This window comes from Microcaecilia unicolor, chromosome 10 (genome assembly GCF_901765095.1).
Source record: "Microcaecilia unicolor chromosome 10, aMicUni1.1, whole genome shotgun sequence".
NCBI lineage: Eukaryota > Metazoa > Chordata > Amphibia > Gymnophiona > Siphonopidae > Microcaecilia > Microcaecilia unicolor.
In genome coordinates, this window is record NC_044040.1 from 220,927,521 (window position 1) to 220,948,322 (window position 20,802).

A 20,802-nucleotide genomic window follows, 5' to 3' on the forward strand; every position below is an offset into this window, starting at 1 on the left:
AAGCCCCCCTTTTAATAGGTTCCTTTTAAATCTTAACCTCTTTATTCTCTTGTTTTAAAATATTCCCCTCTCTCTCTCTCTGCTCTATCCTGCACTGCCTCCATCCCCCACTCCCTACCCCCAGCACCTAGCAGGAGCTGACTGGTATTTGCATACATCCTGCCTTCCTCTTCTGCTGAAGTATTGGTGGTCTCCATGCAGAAGTGCCTTCTCACTGACACCAGCAGATGCTGACAACCCCAATGCTCATCAGCTCTGCTGTGCTGTGCCTGAAGCTGCTGGATGACAGAGGCAGGTCCCAGAAATAGCTAAGATTAGTCAAGCAAGATAATGAAGAGGGAATTCTGTCACTCATCCTCCTTGTGTCATTATTTCCCCTCTCTGTCCCATGTGGAAATACAGACCAACCCCTCATAAAAAGGAACACTGGAAATACATTTCCTCCTGTACTTTGAAAAGCACAAAGATATCACAGACATACATTTCCCACAGCTGAGAAAGAAAATCAAAGAATGAGCAGGAAAAACTCTGTTGTTCTGGGAGACATAGAAGAAATAGAAACAGAAATGCATTTTCTTTTACACTGTTCAAAGTGCAAAGGCTGCACATTTCCCAAAATTAAGAGAAATATTTATTTATTGAAAAGATTTTTAGCCCTGCTATTTATAAACATTTGACAGGAAGCAACTAACATAATCAAATTAAACAAACACAATATAACACATGTACTAAAAAAAACTAGACATATAAAAACCTAATCAAACATGTAACAATGATAAGACAATAGATAAAAGAAAAGAAAAATTTGGCTTCACCTGCAAAAACCTACTACTACTACTTATTTCTAAAGCGCTACTAGACGTACGTAGCACTGTACAGTTGAACATGAAGAGACAGTCCCTGCTCGACAGAGTTTACAATCTAATTAGGACAGACAAACAGGACAAACAAGAGATAAGGGAATATTAAAGTCAGGGTTCTGAACAAGTGAATAAGGGTTAGGAGTTAAAAGCAGCATCAAAAAGGTGGGCTTTTAGCTTAGATTTGAAGATGGCCAGAGATGGAGCTTGACGTACCGGCTCAGGAAGTCTATTCCAGGCATATGGTGCAGCAAGATAAAATATGATATTATCATCATATTTTTTAATTTTATTTAACTAGCCTGTTGAAAAACAGACACTTTCAGTTATTTATAAAACAGAATTACATTAGTTATCAGTTGCAATCCATCTCAAAAAGGATATAGTGGAATTAGAAAAGGTACAGAGAAGGGTGACGAAAATAATAAAGAGGATGGGATGACTTCCCTATGAGGAAAGGCTGAAGCAGCTAGGGCTTTTCAGCTTGGAGAAAGACAACTGAGGGGAGATTTGATAGAGGTCTATAAAATAATGAGTGGAGTGGAACAGGTAGATGTGAATCGCTTGTTTACTCTTTCCAAAAATACTAGGACTAGGGGGCACACAATGAAGCTACAAAGTAGTACATTTAAAACAAATTGGAGAAAATAGTTCTTCACTCAATGTGTAATTAAACTCTGGAATTCATTGCCAGAGAATGTGATAAAAGCAGTTAGCCTACCAGAGTTTAAAAAAAGGTTTGGATAGCTTCCTGAAAGAAAAGTCCATAAGCCATTATTAAGATGGATTTGGGGGAAATCTGCTGCTTATTTCTAGGATGAGCAGCATAAAATGTATTGTACTTTTCTGGGATCTTGCTGGGCAATTGTAACCTGGATTGGCCACTGTTGGAAACAGAAGCTGATGGCTTGATGGACCTTCAGTCTATCTCAGTAGGAAGGAAATTGGCTTCCTCTCTCAATCACCCCTCCCCTTCTATTTGCTCTCCTCCCTTGTCAGTTTCCTTGCCTAATTTTTTCCTTCTTTACATCCTTCCCCCTCATGCTCTCATCACCTCTTTCCTTCCTTCCTTCCTTCCTTCCTTCCTTCCTTCCTGCATCTTTCCTCCAGCTCTCCTCCCTTTCTTTCTGCCTCTCTCTCCTCTCTTCCTGTATCTTTCCCTCTTGCTTTCCTCACCTTCTCCCTTCCTACATTTCTCCCTTGTCACGCTCCTTGCCTAATTTGTTCATTCTTCTTTACATCTCTCCCCTCTCACTCTTCTCATCTTTCCTTCCTTCCTATCTGCATCTTTCCCCTCTTGCTCTCCTCCCCTCCTCCCTTCATTTCTGTATCTCTCTCACCTTTCCTTCCATCCTTTCTGCGTTTTCCCCCTCATTCTCCTCCCCTTCTCCCTTCCTTTCTGCCTCTCGCTCTCCTCATCCCCTTTCTTATTTTCTGTATCTTTCCCCCTCACTCTCTTCCTCTCTTTCCTTCATTTCTGCATCTTTCCCCTTTCACTCTCCTCACCTTCATTCCTTTCTGCATCTTCCCCTCTAGCTCTCCTCCCCTCCTTTCTTCCTCTTTACCCTCTTGCTCTCCTCAACTCTTTCCTCCCCTCCTTTCTGTATCTTATCCCTCTTGCTCACTCTCTTCACCTCCTTCCTTCCTTCCTTCCTGTATCTTTCCCCTCTTGCTCTCCTCCCCGCCACCCTTCCTTTCTGCCTTTCTCCCATCTCACTCTCTTCACCTCCTTTATTCCTTCCTTCCTGAATCTTTCCCCTCTCACTCTCCTCCCTTCCTTTATCTCTCATCTCATCTCTTGCTCTCACCTCTTTCTTTCCTTCCTTCCTTTCTGTATATCTCCCATCTCGCTCTCCTCACCTCTTTCCTTCCTTCCTTCCTTTCTTTCTGTATCTGTCCCCTCTCGTTCTCCTCACCTTCTCCTTTCCTTTCTGCCTCTCTACCCTTTTGCTCTCCTCACTTCCTTCCTTCATGTATCTTTCCCTTTCGCTCTTCTCCTCCCCACCCTTCCTGTATGCCTCTCTCCCTTCACCTCCCTCCCTTTTGCTTATCCTCTTTGTCCTATTCCTCTTTCTTTTGAGATCTGCTTTCAGGTATTTCCTCCTCTTCAGTCCTCCGTTTCAGCTCTCATCAAAGTTTTAGTCTAGCAGTCACCTCTCAGAAGCAGCATGATGAAAAGATCAGACTAGATTAAAAGTCCCAGATATTTGGGATTGATTAATCAATAATTAATTAACAGTGTGACACCATTTATCACCTGATGCAGGGGAAATGGTAAGTCGGGCAAAGATCTTAAAAGAAAACCTCAGACTCTGCAAACACACAAAATGGATGAAAGTAAATGAGGATAGATTCTAAAAATGATCTTGCTCCATTTCCCTTATTCTCTTCCATTCTCTTTTCCATCTTTCATCTCTCTAATCCAAGTTATTTTTGCTCTTTTATTCTTATTCTTTCTTTATTTTATTTGCTTATTGGAATTTATTAACTATCTTTACAAGGAGATTCACCCTAAGCAGTGTACATCAGGTTCAGTTTGTCATCAAATTTACAATTTTGTTAATAGCTTAACAATAGTAAAATGATCATACAAAAGCATAAATATAATCAATGAGGAAAACTTGGAGACTGCAAATTAAATCCTAGTAACAGGAGTAACATGATATACACATTTAACAGCACTGGAAACAACCATGTAACAGAAATATGATGTAACCTGCTTAGATGAGCAGGATATAAATTTGATGTGTCAGCAGAATACAAATGGTACCATGATAGACAGCATAGAAGAACATTCAAGCAACACAGATGTCAACATAACACCAATGAAACACCTAATAGGCAACCATTAGAACGAGGCTACTCAATGCCAGTCCACAGGCAGGAGAGGTTTTCAGAATATTCACAATGAATATGCATGAGAGACATTTGCATACCAAGGAAGCCGTGCTGCAAATCTCTCTTATACATATTCATTGTAGGTATCCTGAAACCTGTCTTGCCTGTGGAACTCGAGGACCAGACTTGAGTTGCCCTGAATTATAACATTCAAATAATATAGATGTGATGCTAACACTGTTTGTACAATACAATGAATAATCTTAATAGGTAGCCGAAGGGGCAAGTGCAGTTTATAATACAAGACAAGATGGCTAGTAAAACGTCATTGAGATAAGTAGATGGGTGGCAAATATGTGTGGAGGTCCAGGTATGGAGTGAGTGTATAGTCAGTCACCACATGTAGTAAAGGCTGGGGAGAAGAGCCAGGCTTTCACCTGCTTTATGAAGTAGAGGTAGTCTTGAGTTAGAAGTAGCCCCTCTTGGAGCGAGGGTTACTCCTGAGGAAGCTCGCTAGCAACTATCATATTGTTCAATTTTGATTTGATGAGGGTAAAAAGAGAGCTTTCCCTTGAGAGGACCTAAGGATGATAGACTACATCTATGACATCCTTGTTCATTCTTTCATTATCAGCAAACTTGACTATGGTAATGCCTTGCTAAATGGTATTCATACTTCTGATAGTCAACAAATAGTTCAGAACATGGCCATAAAATTAATTACAAATTCATGCAAATTTGACCATGTGAGCCCCTAGTCCTAGTATTTTTGGAAGGAGTAAACAAGCGATTCACGTCTACCCGTTCCACTCCACTCAGTATTTTATAGACCTGTATCATATCTCACCTCAGCCTTCTTTTCTCCAAACTGAAGAGCCCTAGATGCTTCAGCCTTTCCTCATAGAGAAATCGTCCCATCCCCTTTATCATTTGAATTGCTCTTCTCTGTACCTTTTCTAATTCCACTATATCTTTTTTTAGATGTGGTGACCAGAATTGTACACAGTATTCAAGGTGCGGTCACCCCATGGAGTGATACAAGGGTATTATAACATCCTCATTTTTGTCTTCCATTCCTTTCCTAACTATACCTAACATTCTATTTACTTTCTGAGCCACCACCGCACACTGAGCAGAGGATTTTAATGTATCATCAATGATGACTCCTAGATCCTTTTCCTGGTCGGTGACTCCTAATGTGGAACCTTGCATCATGTAGCTATAGTTTGGGTTTCTCTTTCCCACATACATCGCATTGCACTTGCTCACATTAAATGTCATCTACCATTTAGATGTCCAGTCTCCCAGTCTTGTAAGGTCCTTGTGCAATTTTTCACAATCCTCTTGTGATTTAACAACTTTGAATAACTTTGTGCCATCAACAAATTTAATTACTTCACAAGTTTCTCTTCATATTCTCCTTTAGCTTTCTTTATCAATGCTTTGCATCTAACTTGCCAGTGCTTATGTTGCTTCTTATTTTCTTCATTTGAAAGATGTTGTTTTGACTCTAATAGCCTCTTTTACTTCACCTTTTAACCATGCTGGCTGTTTGCTTTTTTTTCCACCTTTGTAAATACATGGAATGCATCTAGTCTGGGCTTCCAATGCCAGACCCTGGCATCTACCCAGCAGACAGAACCTGGACCAAATTCGAGACACTATCAGAGGATATCATATCCCAAACGCTCAAAAGATATGCCAAATATCATTGCAAACTAGACAAATGTCCAAACAACCTAATGACATCTGCTCCTCAACAATTTATAACAGACATAACGAAACACTTGAACTATATGTTACAAAATGGACTCTTCCCGAAAGAGAAAGGAAACATTCTACTCACCCCCATACCCAAAGACGCAAAGAAAAGTGCCAGTGAACTAACCAACTATCGGCCAGTAGCATCCATTCCCTTAATAACCAAACTAACGGAAGGGCTGGTGACCAACAACTCACAAATTATTTAAATAAATTCTCAATACTACACGACTCCCAGTCAGGATTTCGGGTCAAACCACAGTACTGAAACAATACTAGTTACTCTCATGACTAAATTCAAACAAATGATTGCAACTGGAAAGAACATACTACTTTTACAATTTGACATGTCAAGTGCTTTCGACATGGTTGATCATGGAATACTACTACATATCCTTGAGTACTTCAGAATTGGAGGTAACATTCTCAATTGGTTCAAGGGTTCCTAACCACACAATCATACCAAGTGTCATCTAACTCGACTACCTCAGCCACATGGATATCTGAATGCGGAGTCCCACAGGGATTCCCCTCTCGCTGACTCTATTCAATTTAATGATGATACCCCTGGCCAAACTATTATCAAACCAAAACCTTAACCCATACATTTACGCAGATGATGTAACGATATGCATCCCATTCAAACAAGATCTAAAGGAAATTTCCAATGGCATTAACCAAAGTCTCCATATCATGCACTCATGGGCGGATGCATTTCGGCTGAAACTCAATGCAGAAAAAACCCAGTGCCTAATACTCACCTCTCAACATAACAAGAAGAAATTCACCACCATTAATACACCAAACCTGAATCTTCCAATTTTGGACACCCTAAAAATTCTTGGAGTTACCATTGATCGACACCTAACACTCGAGAGCCACGCAAAAAACACAACCAAGAAGATGTTCCACTCAATGTGGAAATTAAAAAGAGTAAGACCTTTAATCCCAAGAAACGTTTTCCATGGCCTGGTACAATCAATGGTGCTCAGTCATCTAGATTACTGCAACGCACTCTACGCTGGCTGCAAAGAACAAATAATCAAGAAACTTCAGACAGCCCAGAATACTGCAGCTAGACTCAAATTCGGCAAAACAAAACATGAAAGTGCTAAGCCCCTATGAGCTCCCACTCAAAGAACGCATCACATTCAAAATATGCTCGCGAGTTCACAAAATCATTCATGGAAATGCACCAGCCTACATGTCAGACCTGATAGACTTACCACCCGGGAATGCCAGAAGATCATCCCGCATATTCCTTGATCTACACTTCCCTAACTGTAAAGGTCTAAAATACAAACTAATGTATGCGTCAAACTTTAACTACCTGAGCACACAGCTATGGAACGCACTGCCGCGCAACTTAAAAGCGATCCACGAACTAACGAACTTCCGCAAACTACTGAAGACCCATCTCTTTAACAAGGCATACCTCAAAGACCAACCAATGTGATTATACACAACTCCTACACATATTAGAATTTAGCTGTGCTTCATACTTAGAAATTATTTCCCATGAAAGGAAGAGGAGTTTATGTCTGGCCTTTCTCTTCTCCTCTAGGTCTCTTGTTCCTGAGCTGGAAACTCACCATTTGTCCCACTACAAAGTCATTGGAATTCCTCTGTGGAAAGAAAACCCTGGGCACCTCCTTACTTCTCTCTAATTCTTAAAATGCACCTACCTTAGGGCTTTCCTTGACTAGACCCCTTGGACTCTGTTCCACTGCTGTTCTGTTCCTCCTCTTCTTTTTAACCATCATCTGTATTAGAAAAATGTTGGTTTGTTAATGTTTTCCCCTGGAGGTTGTATCACATTCTACTTCTGGAAAGAACTGTGGGGCCAATATTCCGATCACGGTTAACGTCTGCGGTTGGCGCTTAGCCGATATTCAATGCTGGGCCATTTCCGGTGACCGGCATTGAATATCTGGTTTACTTTCGCTGGTTTAAAGATAACCAGCTAAGTCAATATTCAGACTTAGCTGGTTAACTTTAAACTGGCCAATGATATACCAGGTTTTCATGCGGGCAAATATGGCCACAAAACCCAGTTTAAAAATCGGTGGATAGCTGGTTATGTCGGCCGCTGCTTACTGGGGATATCCAGCAGTGGATAACCGGGTATCCCCTTCTGAATATTGATGGATAGTCGGTTAAACGCTATTTAACTGACCAGCAGCTGTTCTGACCAGTTAAATAGTGCTGAATATCGACCGGGGGAAGGGGGTGTCTTAGTTTCAGATAGTCTCGGTCAGGTGATGTTTCCATCAGCATATAGATGTCCAGGATGAATGTTGCTTTGTCTGAAGGATCCTGTCTCTTCTCACTGACCCAGAGAAGCAGTGACATGCCTGACTGCTCAGCTCTCAACACCTGCCTGTAATCTTTCTCTCTGCTCCAGGTGAATGGCTGTCTATTTCCAGGTAAGAAGTTCAAAGCTGCCCTCAGCTCCTATACTTACTGAAACTGGACATTCCAGGGCTAAATAACCTTATGTATTTTGAAGTTACAGCATTCCAATGACAGGGAGAGCTGGGTGGATGAGAGACAAGGAGAGATGGATGGCTGATATGAGGGTGGCAAAGCAGTAGAATTTTATGGTTTAGAGTGGGATAGAAAGTCCAGATCCCTGTTGTCACCTAACCCACCCTTCCCTCTTCCTGTGAGACTGTCCTTGCAATGGTTTTGTGTTTCACTTATATATTCTGGTATTTGTCAACATTTGCTTATTTCTGATGTGAAGAAGAAGGGTTACCTTTGAAAGCTAATTGAAAATGTATTAACTTAGTCCGATAAAAAAAGGTATCATCTTACTCAAAAAATACATAAGTATTGCCACACTGGGACAGACCAAAGGTCCATCAAACCCAGCATCCTGTTTCTACAGTGGCCAATCCAGGTCACAAATACCTGGCAAGATCCCGAAAAAGTTCAATACATTTTATGCTGCTTATCCCAGAAATAAGCAGTGGATTTTCCCCAACTCAATTTAATAATGGTCCATAGACTTTTCCTTTAGAAAGCCGTCCAAACCTTTTTTAAACCACGCTAAGCTAACTGCATTTACCACATTCTCTGGCAACAAATTCCAGAGTTTAATTACATGTTGAGTGAAGAAAAATTTGCTCCGATTCATTTTAAATTTACGACTTTGTAGCTTCATTGAATGCCCCCCTAGTCCTAGTATTTTTGGAAAGAGTAAACAGACGCTTCATGTCTACCCTTTCCACTCCACTCATTATTTTATAGACTTCTATCATATCTCCCCTCAGCTGTCTTTTCTCCCAGCTGAAGAGCCCTAGCTGCTTTAGCCTTTCCTCATAGGGAACTATCCTATCCCCTTTATCATTTTTATCGCCCTTCTCTGCACCTTTTCTAATTTCATTATATTTTTTTTAGATGCAGTGACCAGAATTGAACGCAGTATTCAAGGTGCAGTCGCACCATGGAGCGATACAAGGGCATTATAACATCCTCATTTTTGTTTTCCATTCCTTTCCTAATATTACCTAACATTCTATGTGCTTTTTTAGTCACCGCAGCAAACTGAGCAGAAGATTTCAACATATCAACAACGACGACACCTAGATCCCTTTCTTAGTCGGTGACTCCTAACGTGGAACCTTGCATTACGTAGCTATAATTCGGGTTCCTCTTTTCCACATGCATCACTTTGCACTTGTTCACATTAAACGTCATCTGCCATTGAGACGCCCGGTCTCGTAAGATCCTCTTCTAATTTTTTACAATCCTCTCGCAATTTAACAACTTTGAATAACTTTGTGTCATCAGTAAATTTAATTATCTCACTAGTTACTCCCATCTCTAGGTCATTTATAAATATGTTAAAAAGCAGAGGTCCCAGCACAGACCCCTGGGGAACCCCACTAACTACCCTTCTCCATTGAGAATACTGACCATTTAACCCTACTCTCTGTTTTCTATCTTTTAACCAGTTTTTAATCCACGATAGAACACTACCTCCTATCCCATGACTCTCCAATTTCATGAGGTACTTTGTCAAACGCCTCCTGAAAATCCAGATACACAATATCAACTGGCTCGCCTTTATCCACGTTTGTTCACCCTATCAAAGAAATGTAATAGATTGGTGAGGCAAGATTTCCCTTCACTAAATCCATGTTGGCCTTATCTCATTAATCCATGCTTTTGAATATGCTCTGTAATTTTGTTCTTTACAATAGTGTCTACCATTTTGCCCGGCACCGACGTCAAGCGCACTGGTCTATAATTTCCTGGATCTCCTCTGGAACCTTTTTTAAAAATCGGCATTACATTGTCAACCCTCCAATCTTCCTGCAGCTAAGCAGGGAAAGTGGTCTAGAAAGTAAGTGGAAGTTTTTAGGAGCCTAAGGAAATGCTGTGAAAAGGGGGTACCTTTTTTTAAAAGGGAACATTTTATAGGCTGATGTTTTGGAATAGGGTTGGGGAAAGTATTGTTCAACTTATGATATGAGGATACCAATCTTGAAATTATTTCTGATTCAAAAAATGTTAGATAATGAAGGAAAGTATTCAGTAACAGGAAAGGATGTTTAGCTATTAACCCCCAGAATCTATATAGTGCAACTTATGTCTGGATTTACGTGCTCAACTTAATTAGTTAACAAGCCAATCAGTGCCGATAATTGCCAATTAACAATTGATACTAATTGACATTAATTAGAATTTATTCACACAACTGTCTAAATGTATTCTGTAACGTGATACACCTAAATTCTAAGTTGCATAGTTGAATATTGGGTATGGCTATTGGTGTGAAATAGGGGAATCGTGGGCATTTCTCAAATCTATGCACATTGTTATAGAATATGCCTGATCTGCACATAATTTAGGCATCAGCATTTACACCATGTTCTACTTTTAATTGCCCACTACTAAACTTAGTTGCGCAGATGGGAGCCCAACATATGCTATAAACTATAGAATCTAGTCCTAAATGGGCATGGAAGTGTAACTATGACCTCTTATCACAGATCACACACAATTAAGATGCGTGCTCTTAATGCCAGATAACTCTCTGGTGCAATGAAGTTTATAATGAAAAACTACTCCATAGGGCAAGAAAGGAGCATATGAATGAACAGCGGCAAAAAGGGGTACTTAAGGAGATGGGAGGAGATCTGGCTCTCATTTACCAATAATTTTCTCTACCTCTCACTAATCCAGTCAATCCCTTTAGAGCCTACAGCCTTGGTCTTCACTCTAAGGCCTCTAATGGTTCAGGTTTTCAGGATATCTCTAATGAATATTCATAAGAGAGATGTGCGTGTCTACTACCTCCATTTTATTCAAATCCATACATATTAGGGATATCTTGAAAACCTGACCTGTTGACAGCCCTCGAGGACTGGGAGATAAGGTCAAGGGTTTACAGAAAGGATGCTGAGTTTATTTATATGCTGCCTCTGCAGAACAGAATCAAATACCTTCTTAAAATCTAAGTTCAACGATCTAGCACTCTCCCATTATCAACTGTCTGTATCCTCATCAAAGCAATTGATCAGATTTGTCTGGCAAGGCCCACCTCTGATAAAAATCATATTGCCTCAGATCCTGTAATCCAATTAATTTACTTAGCATCAAGATCAGACTAACTGGACTGTAGTTCTCAACCTCTCCTTACTTCCATTTTTATAAGGGAAAGGGATCTGGGACGACATACTGCCTTTTTTTGAGGTTTTTGCAACTACATTCAAAGCGGTTTACATATATTCAAGTACTTATTTTGTACCAGGGGCAATGGAGGGTTAGGTGACTTGCCCAGAGTCACAAGGTGCTGCAGTGGGAATTGAACTCAGTTCCCCAGGATCAAAGTCCATTGCACTAACCACTAGGCTACTCCTCCACTCATTCCACCAATAAGAGCCAACCTCATCAGTGATGTCACAATGGCTTGATTGCCCGATACTTGGCTCACTTCTGATATTGTGATGTCATAAGGGAAAGGGGAAAAGGGAAATGGGACTTGATATACTGCCTTTCTGAGGTTTTTGCAACTACATTCAAAGCGGTTTACATATATTCAGGTACTTATTTTGTACCAGGGGCAATGAAGGGTTAAGTGACTTGCCCAGAGTCACAAGGAGCTGCAGTGGGAATTGAACTCAGCTCCCTAGGCTACTCCTCCACATCTGCCTTTCTCCAGAACCACACCCAACGCTACAGAAGAATTGGAACGGTCAGATAGCAGAGCTCCCAGATCCCTTAAATTCATCCCTTCTGGCCCCATCTCTTTGTCTATTTTTAGTTTAGCTCCTCGTGAACAGAGTCTCATGAAAATCATTGCAGGTCTGCCTCACTTCCAATCCTATTTGTGCTTCTTTGCTATGGTCCTATCCCTATTTGTTAAGCAGTTCTGCTTTTTCCTGAATTAGCCTCTACATATGTCTTCCCTTTATCCTGTCACTAACATATCTAAAATATATATATATATATGCCCCTCTATTTTCCTGTATTAGCTTTATTTTCTTTCATTTGCATCTTTGCTCTCATGACTACTTTCCCAACTTCTCTTGGTTTTCACACGTGTTATTGCCTGCCTTCCTCTTTAGCACTGATAAATTACAAGAGATTATAGAATCTGTTTTCCTTACTTTTCAACTACTTCTTTTTTTTTTTTTTTTACTTTATTTTCTTCTTCACTTTCCTAGCAAAAAGTTTTGTTACTCTTATAATATTTCCTTTCAGTTTTGGATCGTCTACTTCCTCTTGATGTTCCCCACCTAGGACTCAATTGCAGGTTGTTTTCAAAGAGAAATTATACTAGTAATTTCCATTTGAAAATGGCCTCCAAGCAAGGTTCATGGTCTGAAAGAGGATCAACAGGTACAAACTTGTGTAACCAGGAAATGGCTATAAAACAAAACCAGATTTGTGTATATTATTTCTCTTTCCTGTCTCTTCCTCATCCACAAAGACAGCTCTTCAATTCAGATAAAAGTATGCATCCTTTGGGAGCACACATATATTTTTAGCCAAGCAAAGGAGAGTAATTTTCAATCAGGCTATGTTTTGAAAATTGTCCTCTCCTGGCCACTATTTCAGTATAGTAGGCTGTTAACCTTACAGGCATTAGAACTTTCCTTTGTTTTGCATGAATATCATATTGTCCAAGAAAGAAAGTCCATGATTCTTTATAATGTATTAATGCTGTTGGTAAACTAGTATTGAAAGAACAATGACTCATTTGTTACCATGTTGCAACCTGACACTATACTTCATTGTTCTACTCCTGGCCCTTTCCCAATGGTAACAGAATTTCTTCCATTAATGTCTTTATGTATCTATTTCTCAGCAGTTAAAGAACATATTCAAGGTCACAAAAAGCAGAAAATAAGCTTCCTCATAATGCTGCTGAGCTCTAAGAAAGCTTCAAATGGGCAGAATAATAAGTAAAAAAATATTTTTAATGTTATTAAAACAATGATTTACCTGACGAAAGGCCTTTTTAAAAAGTGCTTATTCCAGAGGGATTTCCTGGGGCAAAGTCTGGACAGCACCTTCATTTAAGTACTTGCTTGTGATGGTCAGAAGCATTCATGTGGTTAGCATCAGTTGCTAACTATGTAAGAGTTTGGACTTTAAAATTTCCCACCGGGAAATGGATAAATTCTGACTGTCCAGACCAACAGACAGTTGAAAGTATAGGATGGCAAGAAACAGGAATATAATAAGCTCTGCAGAATCAGCAAACAACACGAAAAGCAGCAAAGGTGGTCCAAGGTGTAACAACCTACAATGTAACATAAAATGTCACTGAAGGAGGACCCAACTTGGCCAGTTTCAAGAGTCTATAAATACATAATCTCTCTATATAAAAGGCAAAACCAACGTTCTATGAAGCCTCCAGCCGGAAGTGTGAAGGGGGCGAGATATCCGGTTTCCCTATGAGTGTCTGCCCCGCCCTCTCTGTAACACAGTCAGTGAAGGAAATCAAATCGCTGGCTCTGTAACAGTGAAGGACTCAGAGGGGGGAGGGGAGAGAGGCCAGAGGGCAGGGACACACACACTCCCACATGCACACAGAAGAAAACATTGCTAGCCCCCGTTTCATTTGCATCAGAAACGGGGCTTTTTTACTAGTGAAACAATAAGAAAATCTTACAACACATAGAAACGATAGAAGCATGAAGAATAAAACCAAACGTATACAAGGTTACCATCAGCTTCTTCAAAAGGGAACAGAAATTATATACACAGTCGTAAACAGTCTCCCTAAAAAGAACAAAACAACTTAAGTCACATTTGCAAATCAAACTAAACAAAGTCACAATTCATACTGTGAAAAAATGGTGGCTGGCCTCAGGAAATGACAAGCTGTGACCTTCTGTGGCAGCTCGAAGTACTTGCTGTTTTGGACATTTTTAACTGAAGGACTTTTTTTTTTTTTTTTTTAGGTATTTTGAAGAGACCATCTGCTTTAAAAATGAGCACCATTATGTTCAGATACATTATGCAAAGGGCTTTTTTTTTTTTTTACCAATAACTGAAGTTCTTATTACTTGCTGTATATAGTGGTGATTTTCATTTGGCTGAGGTCTTTTTTTCTCCACATTATTTATATGATAAACTTGAATATACTGTGAGGTTCACATAAGACAAATTGGAGCAGTTTGGTCTGATTTTCTAGGTTATGTGCTGCTCCACTTCTGCTCCCTTTCCTCAGAGTGAGCTCCAGCTACCACTATCACCTTCCACTCAATCAGTTCCTAACCCAGTCAGTCAGTTTAGGGCCCATCCCAAGGGCACTCAGTTTATTTATTAGTGTTCTATGCATTTAATATATAAGAGTCAACCGTAGTTTTTTACTGGACTTTGGCAAGCTTTCAAGAGTTATCCTCTCCTCATCAGGTCAGTGGAGAAACAATGATAATGACACTTGGTTTAAACAGTGCCAAGTGATGAAGGCTTTAGGTTTTCTGCATCTGTTAGTGTAACTGAGAGAAAGACACATTGGCTTCCTCACCTATAATCCAACCTAGGGGCCCATATGATCTTTAAAGTGCTACAGACTCATCACCTCTGTATGTCTCCCATCCCCTTTCAATTTTAAGTTTGCATTATTTACGTTCAGTGTAATTGTTTCTTCACTGATCTCATGAAAAGGGGATAACTTAGAAGCTTGTCAAAAGATATACTAATAGTCCAACTTGGCTGTTGACCCTTATTTCTGCTTAGATTGTGAACCCACCAGGGAAAGGGAAAATACCTGTGTGTCTGTATAAGTAAACTGCTTTGGTTGTACCACAGAAAGATGGTATATCAAGAATTTAAAACAAACATATTGGTTGGACTAACATATGACAATTACAATTCTTTGTTTAATATGTCGAAAACCTTTTCCATAAAACCCAGACGTTTGCTACCATCATTTTCAGCAAGACAACACAACTTGCAGATCTGTGTTAAATTAGCAGTCCCTCGGAAACAGTGTGACTAGCTACGTTTAAAAAGTACCAAACATTTGCTTTTAATTCATCGATGCAGTGACTTTGAATTAATTCTGGGAACAGTGTACGCACACACACACACATTATCTATCTGCAATCTCAGTGTCTGCACCTGGCTTGCATTTGGGCCAGTCTCTGGCACAGGACAGAAAGGTTAATATTAAAAGGCTATGGTTGTTGTTTTTTAAGCACAGGCTGTGGTATTAAATAAGTCACATACAGTGTTTTCAGCACCATTATCTGAAAAGCGAGCAACGCTAAATATCCATGTCAATGAGATTTAGCCTGCTATCCAAATAAATTTAGAACAGCCTTCTGTCCTAAATGTATCCATATAACTATATGAATAACAGACTGAATATCTCTGCTCTCCACACTCCGCTTTCTCTCCACCTCTTTTCTATCCAGATAGTGTCAAGGTGACCTGTAAAGATTTTCAGAGGTACTATCTGAATATCCATGGACAGGACCACCTGGGGCATTCATCCAGATAGCAGCTGCCATTATCTGGATAAGGGGTGGGGGAGGGGAGTTTACCACACCTTGACTTACCATAGGTGTCACCAGCCTGTGATATCTCTGTCCTGCACCTTGCTAGCTCTTGTGCTAAAGGCCACCTGACCACCAGCATTAGTCCATCAGGCCAGGAGCACCAGGCCTTAAAGTGTGGCCAAGTGCTCCCAGGTCGAATCTTAAAGGAGCCACAGTGCTGCCCCAGTGCTCCCTAATCACATCTCTACCTTGAACAGAACCTGGATAAAGCTGCCCTCCCATGAAGAGACCCCTACTCCTGATCAAAGCCTTTCTCCAACATAAAATCAATCACACAGTTAAATTGCATTGTTACTAACAAACTCTATCCAAGGATTCCAGTAAAGACATTAATCGGTGCCATAAACCTGCTGGAATTACCAAGTTTTCAATTTTCTTCTAAATACCCTCTCATTTTGAATCACTCATCTCAAAAGGTACAGAGTTCCAGAGCTTAGGTCTTACGATGCGAAATATGAAAGATCAGTATTGAATCAGTCTTACAATATGAAATGAAGGTATTTCCATTATGACCATCCCAGCTATCTTAATGTTCCAGGCGGTTGATAGGTTGGCTGAAATGATTGCAGAGATTCTATTATTTAATTCCTTAGAAACTAATAGTACAATTTTAAACGTAATTCTCTGTTGGGAATTCAATTGGGAGCTAACGTAGCATCTTTACAATTGAAGAAATATGGGTAAAACGATAGCAACCAGTAGGAATCTTGCAGCACCATTTTGAGACACTCCAGCTTATTTTCGAAGGAGATCGCCGGCCATCTTCCAACACAAATCGGGAGATAGCCGGCCATCTCCTGAAGCCGGCCAAATCGATATAATTGAAAGCCAGTTTTGGCCAGCTCCGACTGCTTTCTGTCGCAGAGCCGGCCAATGTTCCCGGGGGCGTGTCAGAAGGGTAGCAAAGGCGGGACAGGGGCGTGCCAGGGTGTGCTTAAGAGATGGGCACCCTCGGCCGATAATGGAAAAAAGAAGGACGTCTCTGGCGAGAATTTGGTCCACTTTATTTGGTCCCTTTTTTTTCAGGTCCAAGTCCCAAAAAAGTGCCTGAAATGACCAGATGACCACTGGAAGGAATCGGGGATCACCTCCCCTGGCTCCCCCAGTGGTCACTAACCCCCTCCCACCCTCAAAAAAAACAACTTTAAAAACTTTTTTTGCCTGCCTTTATGCCAGCCTCAAATGTCATACTCAGGTCCATAGCAGCAGTATGCAGGTCCCTTGAGCAGTTTTAGTGGGTGCAGTGGACTTCAGGCAGGCGGACCCAGGCCCATCCCCCCTACCTGTTACACTTGTGGTGGTAAATGGGAGCCCTCAAACCCCCCCCCCAAACCCACTGTACCCACATGTAGGTGCCCCCCTTCACCCATAAGGGCTATGGTAATGGCATAGAGTTGTGGGGAGTGGGTTTTGGGGGGGATTTGGGGGGCTCAGCACCCAAGGTAAGGGAGCTATGCACCTGGGAGCTATTTTTATTTTTTTTATTTTTAGAAGTGCCCCCTAGGGTGCCCAGTTGGTGTCCTGGCATGTCAGGGAGACCAGTGCACTACAAATTCTGGCCCCTCCCACGACCAAATGCCTTGGATTTGGCCGGGTTTGAGATCGCTGGCCTTGGTTTCCATTGTGGGCAAAAACCGAGGTCGGCTATCTCAAACCCAGCCATCTCTGACATTTGGGCGGCCCCAACCATATTATCGAAACGAAAGATGGCCGGCCATCTCATTTTGAAAATACAGTTGGCCCCGCCCCTTCGCAGCGCTGTCCTCGGAGATGGGTGCCCTTCTTTTAAAATAGGGAAAAGACTTTCAAGGGTTTAAAAATCCAAATTTTCCCGGATGTCTCAAGAGATACCCAGAAAAGACGTCAGCAATTTCTTCAAATGAAAACAGAACTGCTTCAGTTAGGAGCTAAGTTCTTCTTAAGATATCCCTGCAAATGTGAGATTAGATACCGATCAATCAAATATGTTTATTATAACATCTAAATGAAATTCTGGGGGTGATTCACCCAATATATGCTCTTGTATTGTAAAACAGGATCTACTGACGTTTAATATAAATATGTTTATAATTTCCTTGATCTCCATTGTTTAGGAATCTTGGACCCAGATTGTGGACTTGAGTAAGGTTAATAGAAATATTTTTCCTTTTCATTATTACTTAACTATATTTTTTTAAGTAACCAAACTTTTCTGTACAAGTGGTTTGATTGCTTGTTTAATAATAGAAATGTGGATAAATTAAAAAAAAAAAAAACAAAGCAAAAGAGGTTTAGCTCAAAACATCTGGATGATTTTGTTTTGTTCCATTATGGCAGAAAAACATCCAAGTGTTAGGAACACCCTAATCTCATCCTTAACACTCCAACACGCCCCCTTGAGATTTCGATGCACTGCAGATGAAATACATAGGTATACATATGCAAAATAGGTTTTGAAAATAACGATTTGAATGTTTTGGCAAGCAAAACATCCACATGCTGCTTTATGACACTTTTTAAATGATTTTCTCTTTCAAAAATGAGCCCCTAGGGTGCTCATTTTCAAAGCAGATGGGTGCTTCAAAATGCCTTTAAAAAGTCCATCTGCTAAAAAATGTGCAAATCCTGATTTTGGGAAGTCAAAATTTGGACGTTTTACACTGCAGTTGTTCCAAATAGCATGGAGGTGTGTTTTGGGTGGGACTAGTATGTCCAATTTTCAAACTGGAAGAAATATCCATGTCTAAAAAGAAGGACAATTTTACTCATACCTGTTTCGGTCATCTCCAAGTTAGAAAAAGTTGCTCTGAGCAGCTGACCACTGGAGGGATTAAGGTGTGACCCCTACTTAATGGCTGCTGTCCTCCTCCCTCTCTCCTGAAAGGGAAGCTGGAAAGGAAAACCAGACTCTGTTGTATCAGCTACAGGTATTATGGCCATTCTGATCAAAGCAGTAAGCAGGTCAGAGGAGTAGACTAGTCTTTAGTGCAGGGGACTGTAAACCAAGGACACATGTTCAAATCCCAATTTAACTATTCATTTTTTTTCCTGGGACTCTCTCTTCAGGAACAGAAAAATACTTACTGTACCTAAAGATATGAGACAGCCTGAAGCAGTGGCGTAGGAAGGGGGGATGGGAGGGGCGGTCCGCCCCGGGTGCACGCGCTCGGGGGGGGGGGGGGTGCCGGCCCTGCTGGTTCCCTGCTCTCTCTGCCCCGGAACAGGTTACTTCCTGTTCCGGGGCAGAGAGAGCAGAGAACCAGTGGGGCTGACGCAGCTCCGAGTGACGTGCACTCGGGGCAGATCAGCCCTCCCGCAGGTAAGAATGCGGTCCGGGGGGGTTGCGCTCCGGGGGGGGTGCGCCACAGAGGGGGGGGGGTGCGCAGCAGCGACCTGCCCCGGGTGCCATTAGCCCTCGCTACGGCACTGGCCTGAAGGTTATTGAGGTGGTGTACATTCAGGTACAGTAGACACTTTTCTGTTCCTAGAGGGATCACATTTAGAAAACAAGAAAGTGTTACAGTGGGATTTGAACCTGTATCCCTTGGTTTACGGTGCGTGACACTAATCACTAGGTTATTCCTCTGTTCTGCTAGGACATCTGTGTGGCAATTGTCATAAGATTGCTGCCAGACATTCCTGTTTCTTGTTCCCCCACCCGCTTATAATTTAAATGTTACAATTTGTAAAATAGTTGTTCAGGATGGATGTCTCCCGTGTAAGGATGTCCTGCTCATGTATTTTCCAACAGGAAATCTAGACATCTTTCTTGATCAAAAATTGTTACACGATGGGTTTGGGTTTTTTTTTTTTTTTGGACATTATGAGCACGATGCCACAATTCTAACTTGGACGTTCTTTCAAAAATGCCCCTCCATGAGACTGGGCATGTTAATGACAGAGTAAAATTATTTATTTTTAGGATTTATTTACCGCCTTTTTCAAGCAATTCACTAAGGCGGTTACAGCAAGAATAAGTCAAACATAAGCAATAGAGAATTAAAGAAGTAAAAATATTCAAACAACAATACAAAGTATTGCATAATATGCTAAATTACAATGTCAACAACTACTACTACTACTTAACATTTCTAAAGCGCTACTAGGGTTACGCAGCGCTGTACAATTTAACATAAAAGGACAGTCCCTGCTCAAAGAGCTTACAATCTAAAGGACAAGTGAATAGTCAGTCAACACAATAAAACATTTTAATAGACAGCATAGGGTGTAATCAAAGATGGAACAGATAGACAGAGTAACAGGAGTAGGAAAATAAGGGACTAGTTTAACGAAAGTTACTTGAACATTATCTTAGGGTAGGAGAAGATAAACATGTCCTGCTATAGTATGTGCAGCCGGTGTCATTTACTTCTTCCGTTAAAGGCCTGGTTGAAGAGCCAATTTAATGTGGACAAGTACAAACTTATACACATGGGAAATGCTAGTTTCTGAATTAGGAGTCACCAGTCAATAAAAAGAACTTGGAGTCACTGTGGCTAATAGAAACATTAAAAAAATGTAGGCAGATAAAGACCATATGGTTTATCCAGTTTGCCCATCCATGCTACCTACTCTCCCTTAAAGATCCCATGTACTTGTCCCAAGCTCTCTTGAATTCAGATACAGTTTTTGTCTCCACCACTTCCATCAGAAGGCCATTCCACAAATTCACCACCCTTTCCATGAACAAGTATTTGTCCCCTTTCACCTTCATCCTATGCCCCTCGTTCCAGAGCTTCCTTTCAATTGAAAGAGACTCGCCTCCTGTGTATTTATGCCGTGTAGGTATTTAAATGTCTCTATCATATCTCCCCTCTTCCGCCTTTCTTCCAAAGGATGAAGACCACTGGCCATTTTAGTAGCCACCCTCTGAACTGACTCCATCCTGTTTATATCTTTTGGAAGGTGCGGTCTCCAGAACTGTACACAATATTCTAAAATGAGGTCTCGAGTGTGAAACAGTGACATCATCCAGGGCCGTGCCTAGGGTCTCCGGCGCCCCCCCCCCTCTCTGGCGCCCCCCCCTGCAGTTGCCCCCCCCCCGAAAACGATTGCTACACTACCCGCCATCTTCTCCCCAGATCCTTTTCCTTTTTTTTTTGTTTAAATTTACCTCTGTCCAGCGGCAGCGTAGCATTAGTGAGAAGGAGGCGGCGCTCCCCCGCCCCAACATGTCAGTCTTCCCTTCGCTCAGTGTCCTGCCTTCTTCTGACATCATTTCTGGCCATTCCTCTTCCTATGCACCCAAGCATTCTTCTAGCTTTTGCCATCACCTTTTCTACCTGTCTGGCCACCTTAACATCATCACATACGATAACACCAATGTCCCACTCTTT